Here is a 15910-nt window from a genome sequence, read left to right on the forward strand (position 1 = left end):
AGTTTGCCAAGCCCTGACCTGGAGTATTTGAAGGAGAGTCATGGAGAAAAGCCTGGAAAGTTAGGACGGAGCCATGCCATGAAAGTGCTCCAACACCCAAACTTAACTGATTTTTAAAAATAAGGTTTTTGAGCATAGGAATGGATCATCTTTGCTCCTGGGGCTTATTGTCAGGGTTTGGAAGGGTCCTGGAGAAAAGCAGGGGGAGAACAGACTGGCTTTGGGAAGGGGCCTCTCCCTCAGTGGCAAATCTGTGGAGCTGGTGTCCAGGGGAGAGCACTGGCCTCAACCTTCTGGAGTCTTCCCTTTCGTTCTACACTCCTCTCCCATTCCCTACCCTCTTTGTCATTCTGAGGGCACAGAGGGGCCTCACACTCTCCTGGGCAGATGCAGAGACCTTGCGCCTGTCCTCTGTCTCTCCCGCAGAGTGGGAGAGTGAAGGAACTAATGGCGACCTGCCCCTCGGCTGTCCCCCGCCCAGGACAGACGGGTTGGCAGCCATGGTGGCAGCTCAGAGCAGGCAGACGTCACTCCCAGAGCTCCCCATGGACTCCGGTGCCTTAATTATTGCAGAGGGCCCTCTCCTGCACCGTTGGAAGGGGGACCATGACCACCTATCATCACTCGAGGGTCCCCCGAGCCCTCTGGACTGCCAGGGCCATCTCTCCCTGGAACATCCCAGTAGAACAACTCGCAATTCCCTCTCACACTGCAGAAGGTTCAGCCTCTTCCTACAGGTTTCCAAAGACTCCAACAGAGGAAGGATGCTCAGGTCCCCCGTCATGCCTTGCTTCCGGGTCTGCATCGATAGCGAGTCCTGCTCCCCTGTCTGCCTTGCCGTGCAGAGCCTTTTTCCCGCTCCTTGCACGCAGGCCCCATCCGTGGACACAGTGCCTTCTCTGTCACGCACAGCCCAGAGCTGTTCGTGTGGACATTTTTACTGAAGATAAGGAGTAGTTCAGGGCTCCAGTTAAGGGAGGTACTCACCTCAGGCATGAAATTTAAGGGGGTGCTAGAAAGATCAGTCATCAGGAGAAATAATATTTGAATGCAGTATTTTAAAAAATAAAAATTAATGCAAAAGAATCCTGACAAATAAATGTCAAGATTTTAAATAAAGACAGAATTGGAATTGCTGACCTTTCCTTTGGCTTCAGGCTCTGGTCCGGCTTGGTGGGGCGCTATTACTGCTTTGGGGGCACCCCCTTAAATTTTGTGCCCCAGGTGAGGGCCTCAGGCTCCTCACCCTAGTCCTGAGATATCTGAGGGGGTTCATAGCAAGGCCCAGAGAGGACATGAGTTAAACTTTATCTGCCACATAACTTCTCAAAATTCCTCTCGTCTCCCCACTAGAAGGAATTTCTACTGTCCGTTTACTCCTGACTCGGCCTGCCACCTTTCCCCCGACAACTCCTTCCTTCCTTGCATTATCTTGGAGCTCCTGGCCGAGCCTCCGCAAGCAGTTGGTAGTGCAGTGTTACATTCCTAATACTCCATTCCTCTTCATTCAAGGTGTTCTCTGTTGCCTCACTGCTAACAAACGTTCTGTGTATTTTCTTTTGTTACCTAGCATTCTGTGTATTTTATTTATATGTATTGCATTCTTCTCTGTCCGTGGGTTCCAACCCCGCCCAGAATGTAAGCCCCATGAATACTGGCATTTTTATCTTTTTTTCCCTGCCTGTGACAGACACTCAATAAACATTCATTGAACGAGTGAATAACAATTTAATTCATTTTCTTTACTCTTTCCCCTCCCAGACTAGTACCCCAGCTACTCCTTTCATAGCCAAATGACAGGTTAAAGCTTTTTCCTAAATGAAAGAGTCCTCTGCCCAGGGTCCCCACCAGACAAAAAGCCAGCAGAAACTTTGAGATGGTGGTTATTTCCCAAGTCCTAACCTGCGCAATAGAAAAAATTATTTTCCAAACTAAACTTTAAGGCCTGCAAAACATGCAAATATTTTTGGTTTTGTTCTTGCTGCTTCTCCTTTAAATAAGGAGTGATACCCAGGGTGGGTATGAATTCTTTCTAACTTGAATCAATACGGATTCTTTTTTTGTTTGTTTTTTGCAACCTTGTCAAAGACACTTAAGTCTGTTTTGTTTGTCTAATCTGTAAAATGGGTATATGAATTTCAGCACAACCAACTTCACAGAGTTACTGTGAAACTCAAACAAAAATCTAATGAATATAATACAATGGAATACTATTCAGCCATTAAAAGGAATGACCCCTGGTACAGGCTACCCTGTGATAAACCTTGAAAACATCAGGTTGAGTGAAATAAGCCACATACAAAAGGACAAATATTGAATGATTGTACTTACGTGTAATATCTAGAATAAGCAAATCTATAGAGACAGAAAGTAGATTAGAGGCTCCCAGGTGTGGGGGGAGGGGAAACGGGGAGTTATTGCTTAATGGGTACAGAGTGTCTATTTCGAGTGATGAAATAGTTTTGGTAATGAATGGCAGGGGTTGATAGTTGCACAACATTGTGAGCATAATTAATGCCACTGAATCGTCCTCCTAGAGATGGTTAAAATGGCAAATTTTATTTTAGATATATGTTGCCACAATAATAATTTTTTAAAAAGCTAATGGATGTGGTTGGGCACACTTTGAGATGATAAACCATCCTGTGGCCACCGAGGCACGTAGGGCTTACCAGCACCGGGGCCGAGGGAGAGCAGGCGTCTCCTGGTACACGCTGAGTGGGAGTGACATCCAGTTCTAACCATCTCATTCTACGGAGGGAAAAATGGAGGCCCAGAGAGGTGGCAGTGTCCATGGTTATGTCGTGAGCTAATTCAGGAGCTCTGCGGCCAGAAGCCAGGCAACCTGGCACTCAGTGCCATTTCTGACCTCTCCGATTCCTTAAGAAGAGAGCTCCAGCCTCCACCCTGAACCCAGGTCACGAGCCCCAGGGTGAGAGGGATGCTCCTGATTGTCGGCTGTCCTGGTGAACCCCAACCCTTCACAGACAGCCCAGGAAGGGAGGCATTTTAAATAAAATCCTTTCTCTGCCCCTTCCATTTCTGAGGTTCATGTCTGAGCAGCATCTGAATGAGAATGTTACAGACATCTCATTTCCCCTCTGTGTTATCGTCCCTTCGCTGTCCTCCAGGAGCAGGTTCTGATAGCGGCCCCTGCGAGGCAAAAGGTGTACGTCTTCCCCGAGTGGGGTGCTGTACCTTGGGTGGCAGGTCATGGGGTGGCAGCGTCTCCATATTAACTGCGATCAGTGCAGAGAGCGCGCGACCCAGAAAGGGGAGGGAGGCTCAGAAAGATTAATTTCCTCAATGTCATGCTTCCTGTACGTTCCTTAATGACTGAAATTTACATGTGTGGGGAAAATCGCAATTTCCCCTGGAAGACATGGAAAGGGAAGTCAGTGCCATCAGGCTGTTTTGCACGCAGGTGTGTCCACAGGGCTGTGTATGGATCCGACTGAGAATCTTTGGTTTCTTCCTGTGTGTCATTGCAACTATGAACGTGAACCTCCATGTGTGGCTTGACAGCATCTCTGGGATTATTCGCGTGTGCAATAATTGCCTGTGTCTGTGCACGTGCACGTGCGTGCTGGGGTCTTTGCAACTATCTTTTAAAAAATTATTTCTCGTTTCCTGCATAAATTACTCCACGGAAAAGGCCATCCGGCTCTCAGTTTCTACCACCCTTTCTCCACAAAGCAGTATTATCAGAGCCCAATCCCAAAACTAGTCCCGGGAGAGGTTTTTCCGAGTTTCTTTGTCAAATGAAATGTCACCTGCTCACCAAATGATGAGAAGAAGAAGAATTCTTGTTTATTTCCCAAATGAGGCAGCTCAGCCTCTTCCTGTCGACCCCTGGCCTGTCCTTTCTCTGGCAGGTGACAGGTGAGCAGGGCTGCTGAGGAGGTCGCTGGGAAACCCCAGGCTCTGCTCTTTCACTGTGCCCCTTATTGGGGGTTGAATTGTGTTCCCCAGGAAGATACGGTCAGGTCTAACCCCCAGCCCTGGGAATGTGACATTATTTGGAAGCAGGATCTTGGAAGATGTTTTTAGTTAAGATGAGGCCATGCTGGATCACAGTGGGCCGTTTATCCAGCGTGACTGGTGTCCTTATGAGGAGAGGAAATCTGGACACGCACACGAATCTCTGCCTCGTTTGGCCACGTGACAGCTGAAGGCAGAGATTGAAGCCCAAGGATTGCCAGCAAACCACCGAAAGCCAGGAGAGAGGCAGGGGACAGATTCTTCCCCAGAGGGCTCGTGGCCCTGCCAACACCTTGATTTAGGACTTCCAGCCTCCAGAACTGCAAGACAGTGAATTTCTGTTGTATTAAGCTGCTCTGTCTCTGGTGCTTTGTTACAGCAGCCCATCAAATGAAGACACCCTTTAACTAGCCGTGTGACTTTGGGCAAGTCACTTAGTTTTCTAACCCTGGTTTCCCCCTTTTTAAATGGGAGTAATAATATCTACTTATATGGCGCGGTTTTAAGGTTTAAATAACAAATTGGGTAAGATAACATTTTGCAAAGGAGATTAGCATGTCATATGCCATACATAGAGCATACCCTCTGCTGAAGATGTAAGTTTTTATTTATTCTTTCATTCAGCAGATATTTATAGAATCCTAAATATGTACAAAATTCTGCTAGGCTCTGGGGAGACAGATAGGCTTTTTTTCATATATGTATATGTTAAAATACAGTTTAGGATTATCTAATCTAGTATGGTGGACAGGCTGGTACACACTCACAGATTCAGTGGCTAAGAGCCGAGAGAACGGCACAGGGTGGCCCAAGCTGCTAGAACAATCCTCGTGGCAGCAAGTAAAGGCTGGAGTAGATCTCGGGAAGACTGATTAGAGGCTGTTGCAGTGAAGAGGAGAGGAGGAAAAAGAATAGAAAAGACATAAAAGAGGGAGAATTGGCTAGGTGAATTCCTGCTGTACCAATGTAGCCCACTCAATTTTGGGGAACAGGGGAAGAACCAAGATGCATTTGTTTCTTCTGGAATTGAATCAAGAGGCATTTGCTTCCTCCTGCTCTGGAGAGAGCTTTGGGTGCTTGGAAGGCTGTCTTAGAAGGCAGGGTCATTTTGCAGCTGGAGGTTGGGGGGTTTGACCACTGGGAAAGGAATGAGAGTAGTAGTAGAAGCAGACACACTGAAGAATCCAGGCAAAGGAACTGGTAGAGACAGGCGGGTATTGGCAGAGATTTTCAGTGTCAAAGGGCTTCTGATACAGTTGAAGTTTTCCCAAGTAAAGGAAATCCTGCTGGGCAAGTTAAGGGACTTCTCTAAAGTCATGGACTGGTCTTAGTTGCATTAAAAGACACACTTGCATCCTCTCCAACACTTGTAATCAATTGTAACAAATATACCACACCACTGCAAGGTGTTAAAGGGGGATATACGGGACCTCTGTATATTATGCATGGTTGTTTTCTAAACTCATAACTTCTCTAACTTTTTTTTTTTAAAGTCCATTTGCTTTCCATGATGGATTCCCAATCACCAGTGTCTCCCCCAGACCCATTTCTCTAGACAGAAAATTGTGTCTGGTCAAACTCTGCCCACATCTGTTCTGGCCTTCCTGCTTACCCTTTCTAAAATCCCCTCGTTTCATAAATGCACGTTCCCAGGCCAGGGTGCCTGCCCTCAGTAAGCTCCGAGCCCAGTGGGAGGGACGCAATTCAGATGGAGGAATTCAGTGAGATACAGCTGGGAGGGCCTGAGAAGTTTGGGCTTGATCTTATAAGAGATATGGCCCAAGTTATTAGGAAAGGAGAAAGGAGAATGATTAGTCTCGCATGGGGTAGGCTAGCTTTCGGAGAAAGTTTTACCGTGCTGAATCTTGAAGGGTGAGTAGGAGTTTGCTAAACCAGATCTTCTTTTTTTTTTATCTTCATTTTATTGAGATATATTCACATACCACGCCGTCATACAAAACAAATCGTACTTTCGATTGTTTACAGTACCATTACATAGTTGTACATTCATCACCTAAATCAATCCCTGACACCTTCATTAGCACACACACAAAAATAACAAGAATAATAATTAGAGTGAAAAAGAGCAATTGAAGTAAAAAAGAACACTGGGTACCTTTGTCTGTTTGTTTCCTTCCCCTATTTTTCTACTCATCCATCCATAAACTAGACAAAGTGGAGTGTGGTCCTTATGGCTCTCCCAATCCCATTGTCACCCCTCATAAGCTACATTTTTATACAACTGTCTTCGAGATTCATGGGTTCTGGGTTGTAGTTTGATAGTTTCAGGTATCTACCACCAGCTACCCCAATTCTTTAGAACCTAAAAAGGGGCTAAACCAGATCTTAAACAAACTGTTATCACTGTCAATATTATTAATAACATTGCCACCATTTATTATAGGCTGAGCGCTTTACTATCTGCTCAGCACATCACGTGTGTTACACAATATCATAAAATTTTAGTAAAGACCCTGGAAAGTAGTTATCATGGTTCCCAGAGGTAGGAAGAGGGAGAGTTAGGATTTGAATCTGAGTTTGTCTGACTTGAGTCTTTTCCCTTCCACTATTCTATCTCTTCCACATTCACTTATGATACCAGTGTAGGAGGCATATGAAATTGTCTATAGTTCAGTGTGCCAATTTGAATGTATTATGTCCCCCCAAATGCCATTATCTTTGATGTAATCTTGTGTGGGCAGACATTATCAGTGTTGATTAGACTGTAATTCTTTGAGTGTTTCTTTGGAATGCGCCCCACCCAGCTGTGGGTGATGACTCTGGATAATTTCCATGGAGGTGTTGGCCCCACCCATTCAGGGTGGGTCTAAGTTGATCAGTGGAGCCATATAAATGAGCTGACAGGCAGAGGGAACTCAGTGCAGCTGTGAATGACATTTTGAAGAAGAGCTAAAGCCAAGAGGGACACTTTGAAGAAAGCACAGGAGCTGCAGATGAGAGACAGTTTGAAGACGGCCGTTGAAAGCAGACTCTTGCTCCAGAGAAGCTGAGAGAGGACAAATATCCCAAGTGCAACTAAGAGTGACATTTTTGAGGAACTGCAGCCTAGAGAGGAACGTCCTGGGAGAAAGCCATTTTGAAACCAGAACTTTCAAGCAGACGCCAGCCACGTGCCTTCCCAGCTAACAGAGGTTTTCCGGACACCATTGGCCATCCTCCAGTGAAGGTACCGGATTGCTGATGTGTTACCTTGGACACTTTATGGCCTTAAAACTGTAACCGTGTAACCAAATAAACCCCCTTTTATAAAAGCCAATCCATCTCTGGTGTTTTGCGTTCCAGCAGCATTAGCAAACTACAACATTTGGTTAAAGAGCTCTCAATCCATGGGCATGTTGGAATTTAGAAGACTGTGATGCCTTTGGCAACAGATGACAACTAGATGGGTGTTTTGGTTTGCTAAAGCTGCTGCAATGCAATATACCAGAAATAAATTGGCTTTTACAATTTTACAATTTTACAATGGGGATGTCACGAATTGACAGTCCTAAGGCCATGAAAATGCCCAAATTAAGGCATTAAGAGGTAGATACTTCTCTGAGGAAAGGCCAATGGCATCCGGGGTTCCTCTTTCACATGGGAAGGCACATGGCAATGTCTGCTGGTCCTTCCTCTCCTGGGTTTTGGTTTCAAAATGGTTTTCTCCAAAATGTCGCTGGGCGTCTGTCTCTGTTAGCTTCTCTGAGCCCTCTCTCCATGAGCTCTCTTAAAGGACCCCAGTAAAGGATTAATACCCACCTGAATTGAGTGGGTCACATCTCCAAGAAAACAGCCTAATCAAAAGGTCCCACCCAACAATAGGTCAGCACCCACAGGGGAGGATTAAGAGAACATGGCCTTTTATGGGGTACATAACAGATTCAAACCAGCACAACAGGTAAGCTCACAACTGAACCGATTAAGTGTTGATCGATTATTTAGTAGTTTCTGGTAGCGACCCTCTTCGTGTGGCAAGAGCAATACTTTCTATTATCTATTTGGATACAGTACTCACCTAAGTGTGTATGGAAGGCAAAAGGCAAATATAAGGTCATCCTCAAAACTTCTGATACCATTGAGAAGATTTAGATTAACATAGAAAGCAGAAGGTCACAAAATAGAGTAAGATTAAGGGCCAGTGATGGGGCGGGATGTGTTGGGGGCTGAATTGTGCCTGCCCCCCCATTCCCCCCAAAAATATATCCAAGTGCTAAACACCCAGTGAATTCTTTTGGAAATAGGGTCTTGGCAGATGTCATTGGTTAAGATGGAGCTCATAGTGGATTAGGGTGAGCCCCGATCCAGTATAACTGGTGTCCTTATGAGAAGAAAGAAATGTGGACACAGATACACAGACCCAAAGAGGCTACACGGAGTGATGGGTCTACAAGCCAAGGCCTGCCAACACCCACCTGACGTTAGGAGGGAGGCCTGGAGGGATTCTTTTCTAGAGACAACAGAAGGAGCCGGCCCCACCCACACTTGATTTCGGACGTCTGGTCTCCAGAACTGGGAGACAACACATCTGTGTTCTTTTAAGCCACACAGTGGCTGATTTCATTCAGCTTCAGACGTTCAGAGAAAGGTAGGGCTTGAAGGCTGGATGGGACTTGGAAAAGGAAGAGACGAGAGCGGGGAGCACAAGGCATTCCAGAAGGGTGTGTGGCCCGAGCAGGGAGCAGCAGAGGGCTCAACATGGGGTGTGCTTGTCTGAGAGACAGCAGGAGCCTGGGGCAGTGGAGAAATGGTTCAGGTTTTAAAGTAGCAGGGGAGGAGGTAAGAGAGATAGGTTCAGACAGATCGTGAAGGACAAGAACGGAAAGTTAAGCAATTGGGATTTTATCTTTTTTAGGCCTTACAGCCCATTATAGATTTTCAGCCAGGGAGGGAACAGCATCAACAAGTCAGTAAATTATTTTAGCTTTCCAGAAGCCCCTCTTCCTGGTGGATTGGTATCTGGTCTTTCTCTGAGATCAGCCTCATTTCTCTCATTGCTCTGAGTAAATTTGAGGGTCTTCCTGGGATGACAGTTGAGTTCAATAGCTGATTAAGGGGATTCGGAGGATGGCATCAGAGGATGCCATGGGGCTAGAAGGGACCTTAGAACCCAAACTGGTCCAGCCTCTTGTTTATGGACAAAAATGATGAAGGTGGATGATAATGATGAGAAGGAGAAGAAGGATGAAACAGAATTTAAAGTGGTGAGGGACTTTATCCCAAGTCACATAGGGAGCCGTGGCAGGGCTGGTCCTCGCTGTCCTTCCTCCTTGGCTCGCCTATCCCACCAGGGAGGTGGAGAAGCTAGAGACTGTCACAAATGTCCACCATTAGGAAAATGCACTAGGGTCCTGTGGGTAAACTGCCCCTCCACCCCTGCGGTAGCCCCTGGAGTGGGCTCCAGAGGAGGACATAACTGTTTCACAGCTCTTAGGCCAATCTGCACAAAGGCCTTGATGTTTTTGGCTCCTGGGGTGGTTACCAAGGTGTGGGAACCTTCCCCCTAGTAGACAGAGGACAAGCCTCTGATCTGGGCAAATGGGCAGAGATTCCAGAGGCTCAGCCCTTCACTGATGTCCTCCTCATCTGAAAGAGTGCAAGTAGCCCCCTTGGCAAACAGGCAAAGGAATCTCTGGGAAAGCTGATTCTCCCCTGCAGTAAAATGAACTGAGATGGGCAGGGAAGGCAGGATCTCAGCTAACAAGTTGGGAGTGAGAACTGTTCCATTTCTTGGAGCCATTGTGGGAACAGAGTGACCCTGCCTCTGAGCTAGGGCTCCTGATTCCTTCCTCCTCCCTCCTCCCTTGAAACACCTGGGCCATCAGATTGCGCAGGGCCGGTGTCTTCCCATCCATCTCTCTCTTTTTCTTTCCGTCTGCCTCCAAGGCCCTGCCCTGCCTGCCAGACTGCCTGGTAATTGGGCAGTCTTGGAGTCCAGCTCAAGTCTAGCCTTGGGAGGGGACAGTGGTGTTGCCGGCTGCCTGTCAGACTCCTAGACGGGGAGGACTCTGTATGCCAACAAAAGGGGGCGGTGGTGTCTCTCCGCCTAAGGTCTAAAAAGGTGCTCCAGGGCAAGGGAAGCAAGAAAGGGGGTGGGGGGCGGTGCAGCTTGCAGAGGTGGTCTGGGAGGAGGGAGGATGGCTGCGACCCTTGGCGGCCTCTTCCTGCCGTCCCCAGACCGTCCTTCATTCTCCTCGATGCTTTCTGTCGTATGCATTGCCCTTCCTGTGCTCGGAGGAATAGCTGGCAGTGACAGAAAGGAGGTAACAGGCTGTGTTTCTGCCTTGGAGCTTTCTCCAGGCTGTTGGGAAACAAGTGGCACCAGGTGGGCTGTTAGTTCTGGAAACAGAGCAATCCATGCCTGCTGTAGCCCTGAAGCAGTGCTACACGCGGTGGCACACTGGTGTCACCTCTGACCTTCTTTCCTTTCTTGAACGTATATTTTTTTAATCCCCGAGTAGGGAGTGAGCTGGCTTCTCTGCCCAAAACTGGTGCAAATCCTCTCTGCAGAGCTCCAGCTCCTGGAGCAAGTCTTAGGGTGGGGGCAGGCAGAGAAGGAAGACATAAAGCCTGTGGCTGCAGCAGGACATCAGGAGGGGCCTCCCAAAGCCAGAAGGGACAAGATTAGAGGCAGAGGTTGAAGAGCCTCCAGGCAGGCTGAGCTTCTTCCTGCCACGTCCCTGACTTGGACCCTGTCTCCAGCCCCTGCCACTGGGATCTTGGGCAGTAGAGGGAAGAGGAGAGGAGGGCATGGGGAGGACAACAGCCACACACACTGCACGTTGCAGGGGCTTCTTTACCTCTAGCTTCCCCACTGGATGGTGAGCACCTCAAAAACAGGGAGAGAGAGAGAATGTGTGTGTGTGTGTGTGTGTGTGTGTGTGCGTGCATGTACCCTAGGCCCGGCACATGGTAGATTTTTTTTTTTTAGCTTACAACACATGTTTATTATCTCAGTTTCTGTGGGTCAGGAGTATGGTTTAGCTAGGTCCTCTGTTTAGAGTTGCACAGGCTTCCATCAAGGTGTCGGTCAGGGTGCATTTTCATTGTGAGAACTGGGGAAGATCTGCTTACTGAAGTTGATGTCAGAATTCTTTGCCTTGTGGTTGCAGGACAGAGGGCCCCAGCTTCTTGCTGGCTGGAGGATGGAGGCTGCGCTCAGCTCCTAGAGCTTCCCGTGTTTCCTTGCCACGTGGATTTTCCTAACTTGGCTGCTTATGACCATATAATCAAGCCAGCAAGGAGAGTCTTTAGAGTAAGTCTTCTAGCAAGATGGAGTCTTATATAATGTCACATAATCATGGGAGTGACTTACCACGTGGTAGATTCTCAACAATCGCAGGCTACATTGAAGCAATTTGCACCTGACTAGCTGCTTGTTTTGGTTTGCTAAAGCTGCTGGAATGTAATATACCAGGAATGAGTTGGTTTTTTCAATGGGGTTTTATTAGGTTACAAATTTACAGTTCTAAGGCCATGAAAATGTCCAAATTAAGGCATCAAGAGGAAGATACCTTCTCTGAGGAAAGGCTGCTGGCATCCGGGGTTCCTCTGTCACATGGGAAGGCACGTGGTGATGTCTGCTGGTCCTTCTCTCCTGGTTCTGGTTTCAATGGCTGTCTCCAAATGTCTCTGGGTTTTTCTCTCTGACCATCTGTGGGTCTTCTCTTAGCTTCTCTGAGTCAAACTCTGGATTTCATCTCTTAGGTTCTCTGAGTTGAGTTTCATTTGTTTTTTATCCTTTCATAAAGGACTCCAGAAAGGGGATTAAGACCACCTTGAATGGGCTGGGTCACATCTCCATGGAAAAGGTCCCACCCACAATAGGTTTGCACCCACAAGAATGGATTGAAAGAACATTGCCTTTCCTGGGGTACATAACAGCTCCAAACTACCACACTATCCAAGAATAGATCTCTAATTTGCCAAATTTGCCCCAGATACCTGGAAAATGAAGTAGGGGAGGCTGACATCACCAAAGCTCCCAGGAATGGCCTGACCCCTGCCACCACTCCCACCATACTTCTCTTCTGAACAACTCGAGGTACAGTCCCTCCCTCTGCTCCTTTGGGGAGACCACCATCTTGTGGGCACCTGCTCCTGCAAGCACTTGATTGCAAAGCACACTCACACAAGAGCAAAGAGGACAGAGAGGTTGGATCTCATTATCCACATCTGTGAAGTGGGAACAGCTCCCTGGCAAGGAAAAGGCGTCTCCTAGATCACTGATAGGACTTAACTGGTGTGACCTTCCTGTATGACAAATTAGGTGATGCTATAAAAATTCTTAAATTTAACCTCAGGCTTGGCATTTCCACACCTAGAAATTTATCCTAAGGAAATGATCAAGTCTGGAGCAAAACTCAGCTACAGGAATGTGCATTGTTTGTTTGTAATAGCCAGAACTAGATATAATCTGAATACCAAATGATAAAATAACTGAGTAATTATAGTACATCCATAATGGAATGCCATATAGCCATTAAAATTATAGTTTATATTTCTCTTACATGCAAATGTATTCATGAGTTGTTGCTAAATAAAAAGGGCTGGTTACAGAACAGTAGGTAAAGTATGATACTATTTTTAAGAAAGAAGAGTTTTACTTCAAATATTAACTATTGTATCTTTGAACAGTAGGAAAACAGCTAACTTGAAATTTCTTCCTTCTTTTTTATCCGTATTTTTGACAATAAGTATGCATTATTTGTAAAGATAATAAAACCTAAGTTATTATATTAAAAATCTGAGGGTTATTTTAAGTGTTAAAGAAGATATTGATCATGACAGGACTTTGTAAAAGGAAAGACTGTAAATATTACAAATAAGATATTTATATATTATTAATTAATTAAGAAGAAAATGATAAATAATTAAGACAGGATCTCTGCCCATGAGGAGCTTACAGTTTGAAGCTAGAGATGACAGGTGCAGGATACCTATAGCATAAAACAGAATGTGATCAGAGCTTTAAGAGAATTACAAACAGTATGCTTCTTGCAAACACCACTGAGGAGGTGGACATTACTTCTGACTGGGGAAGCAGCAGCATTTGAGTTGAACAGTGAAGGACTGTTAGGGTTTAGTCGGGCAGAAATACAGAACCGGGACAGCGTGAGCAGAGGGCAATCACGGGCAGGATAGACGCACAGACAGGCGGTGTGTTTGGAACGAGGGCAGAGCGCTTGAGGGTGAAGGGGAGAGGATGGGTCTTCAGGGCTGGCCTTCCAGGCTCCTTGGACACTGCGCTTAGCAGAATGCAGTCAACAAATGCTTGCCGGGTGCCTTTGAGGCTTAGAGAGCTGTGAGCCTGCTGCAGGCAGGGAGGTGCCGTGGCCGGGCTCCCAGCACCTGACCTGTGCCAGGTTCTCCTTGTGGGGAGCACGGGGGGCTCCGTCTGGAGGCGGCAGTCAGTGCGGGGCTGGCTGCAGAGCTGAGCTGCTGCTCTGGTGGGCTTGGCCCGAACTGACAGCCCTCTCTAGGTTCATGCCATTGGGATTGGAAAGGAGGGGTGTTCATCTTTGGCCTTGACTGGGAAGGGATGGGGACCAGGGGAAATGGGCTGGGTAGTGGAAATGAGGGGGGCCCTTGGAGGAGGAAGCAAACCTGTTCCAAGGTCCCTGGGTGGCCAGAGAACGGGGTCATTCATGCGATTCACAGAAATGTGATGTGGAGGAGAGACCGGGGGAGAGGAGTAGCTTGGGGCTGAGAGGTGCTCGCTGTCTCTCAGATGGACTTGACCTCTTGGGGTCCTGGGCGTGGCTGCCCCAAGGCAGACAGTGACCAGGGAAGTATCCCACACCTTTGAATGTGTCCCAATATCCCTCATCTCCTCAGTCTCTCCTCCCTGGAGATGGGTCTGGGGCGGGGGTGGGATAGGTGGGGGGTGGTACTTTCTTTCAATCCAGAGAGCTTCTGTTAATGGAAATTCAGTGACTGTCCTGCCTCATCCCATATTCCTCGGCTTCCTCTCGCCTGCATCCGGGATTCTTACCTACCTCAGGTCCCGGATGCTGCTTCTGCCACCCTCACCTTCCAGCAGAGCATCTGCATGTTCACACACACACACCATGCACACACACACACACACACAGACGCGCGCGCACACACACACTCGCACCGGAAGGCAGGCGGGAGAGTCTTGTTCAGGCAAAGGTCTCCATTTCCATTTCCCCACCACAGCTCCCAGCCTGGGCCACTGTTTAGCTCCTCCTGTTGTCATGTCACCAGCTAATTACATTCTTTACTAAGGTGCAAATGTGTTTTTGCATGGAGACGAACATGGTGTTAACTAGGAAGGAAGTGCTAATGTTAAAGAAGACTTTACCTCTGGTGCAGGGCCGGGGCTCTTGGCCGCAGGTGCTCCCCAGTGCTCCCCAGGTGACCCTGCCATCCTGGCTGCAAGCACAGCCCATGAGGGTCCATCTCTGACCCTGGTCAAATTAGCAACTTGGTTCTCCAGGCGGAACTGATGAGGCTGCTTTGCGAGTGTCAGGATGGTGATGGGCACCAACATCACTTTCCAGACACCTAGGTCTGTTGCAAATATTGAAAACAAATGTAACTCCTTTTAATTAAAATAATCAGCAGCACATTGTGCAGCCAGAGTCACCTTTAGGCTACAGGTTGTCATTCACAGCTAATCTCTGCCCTGGCCCATTCCCCGCAGGGACCCTGCACCCCACCACTACCCCCACCCCATCAGCATCACTCCAGACCCCAGCCTAAGCCAGCCATCAGGCCCACCAATGAAAAAGCTACAAGAGCTCCCTTTTCCTCTGAAATCAAGGTGTCAAGTGGCTTCCCCGAAGCGACAATAAAGTGTTTCTAACCACAGCAAAGGTTTGGACTCTGAAAGGCTTGGCGGTGGCGGTGGCCGTGGGGGGTGAGGGTGGGGCCCTTGGCAGCCGCATGGAGGAGAGAGGTGAACAGTAAATATGGTAGACACATCCGAGGAGGAAATGGCATATTTCCCTTACAGTCGGCCTGGGCAGGGGAGAGGAGCTGGGGAGTGGTGGTGAGCAGACCCCAGGCCCCCCTTGCTCTCTGATGGCCCCTGCGCCTCTAGGCCCCCCTGCTGAGCACTGGTCTGCCCTTCTTTTGCAGGTGCTCGGGCTTCAGCTGACGGGAAGATTTTCTGGCCCAGCTGGAAGTGAGAAGTGGGGAGTGAGTCCCCCAGGACCATCCCAGAGGCCGCCAGGATCACCCAAACAGTGAGAGATGCTTTTCTGTCCTTTAACACATAGTTAAGTTCCCCAGGCAGATTATCTTTTCCTCTGAAAGTCTCTGGAACCAGCTCGTAACAGTTAGCTGATGTTTAGCATGTAGAGCCTTAGAAAACCTAAAACTGTATTATTTTTTTTTTCACGTCTTTATTTTACCTCCATAGCTCTTGGAAGACAAGGGCTTCGTTTGATTCCTAGTGTTCTGTGAGCAATAGATTGCTGTTGCTATAGATGGATGCGGTGTTGCTTATATGATGACGATGGCATTTGTACAACCCTCTGGCACACGCATTGTCACCAGGGGCTCACCTAGGGATGGGGGATGTAAAAAAAATAGTTCCTGAGCCCCCCTGGCCAGAGATTCTAATTCCACGGGTCTGGGGTAAGACGCAGGAACCTGCACCCCAAGTATTTCTGATGAACTCTGAGAAATAGTTCTTTAGAATCTGTAAAGCATTTTGAATGGAGAATCTCATTTAATCCTCTTACCAGATAGGTTGTTTTTTTTTTTAATCCCCTTAAGTAACTTCATGATCTCACAGACATAAGAATCAGCATAAGCAGAGATTTAGAAATCAGGTTACCCCAAACAACCCTTTTCCTTTCCGGTATGCCATGCTAAGGGCTGGATCTGTTATGGTGAGATCAGGCCCCCATCTCTAAAGGACCCTGCCCAGGATTTTGTAAGTCTCCCTAATGTCTCAGAA

General features: G+C 47.6%; 1 protein-coding gene across 3 annotated transcripts in view; it reads left to right on the forward strand.

Moving 5' to 3' along the window:
- The window catches only part of PKNOX2 (PBX/knotted 1 homeobox 2), a 275626-nt gene that overhangs the window by 156224 nt on the left and 103492 nt on the right, over nt 1-15910 (forward strand). For 2 of the 3 annotated variants that reach the window (XM_037841879.1, XM_037841880.1), the window contains exon 3: nt 15085-15191. The gene's annotated coding sequence lies outside the window, so the exon portion shown is untranslated. Of the gene's footprint in view, nt 1-14972; nt 14996-15084; nt 15192-15910 lie in introns of those variants that run through there. The other variant, XM_037841881.1, reaches the window with a different exon arrangement.

This window comes from Choloepus didactylus, chromosome 6 (assembly GCF_015220235.1).
Source record: "Choloepus didactylus isolate mChoDid1 chromosome 6, mChoDid1.pri, whole genome shotgun sequence".
Lineage (NCBI taxonomy): Eukaryota > Metazoa > Chordata > Mammalia > Pilosa > Megalonychidae > Choloepus > Choloepus didactylus.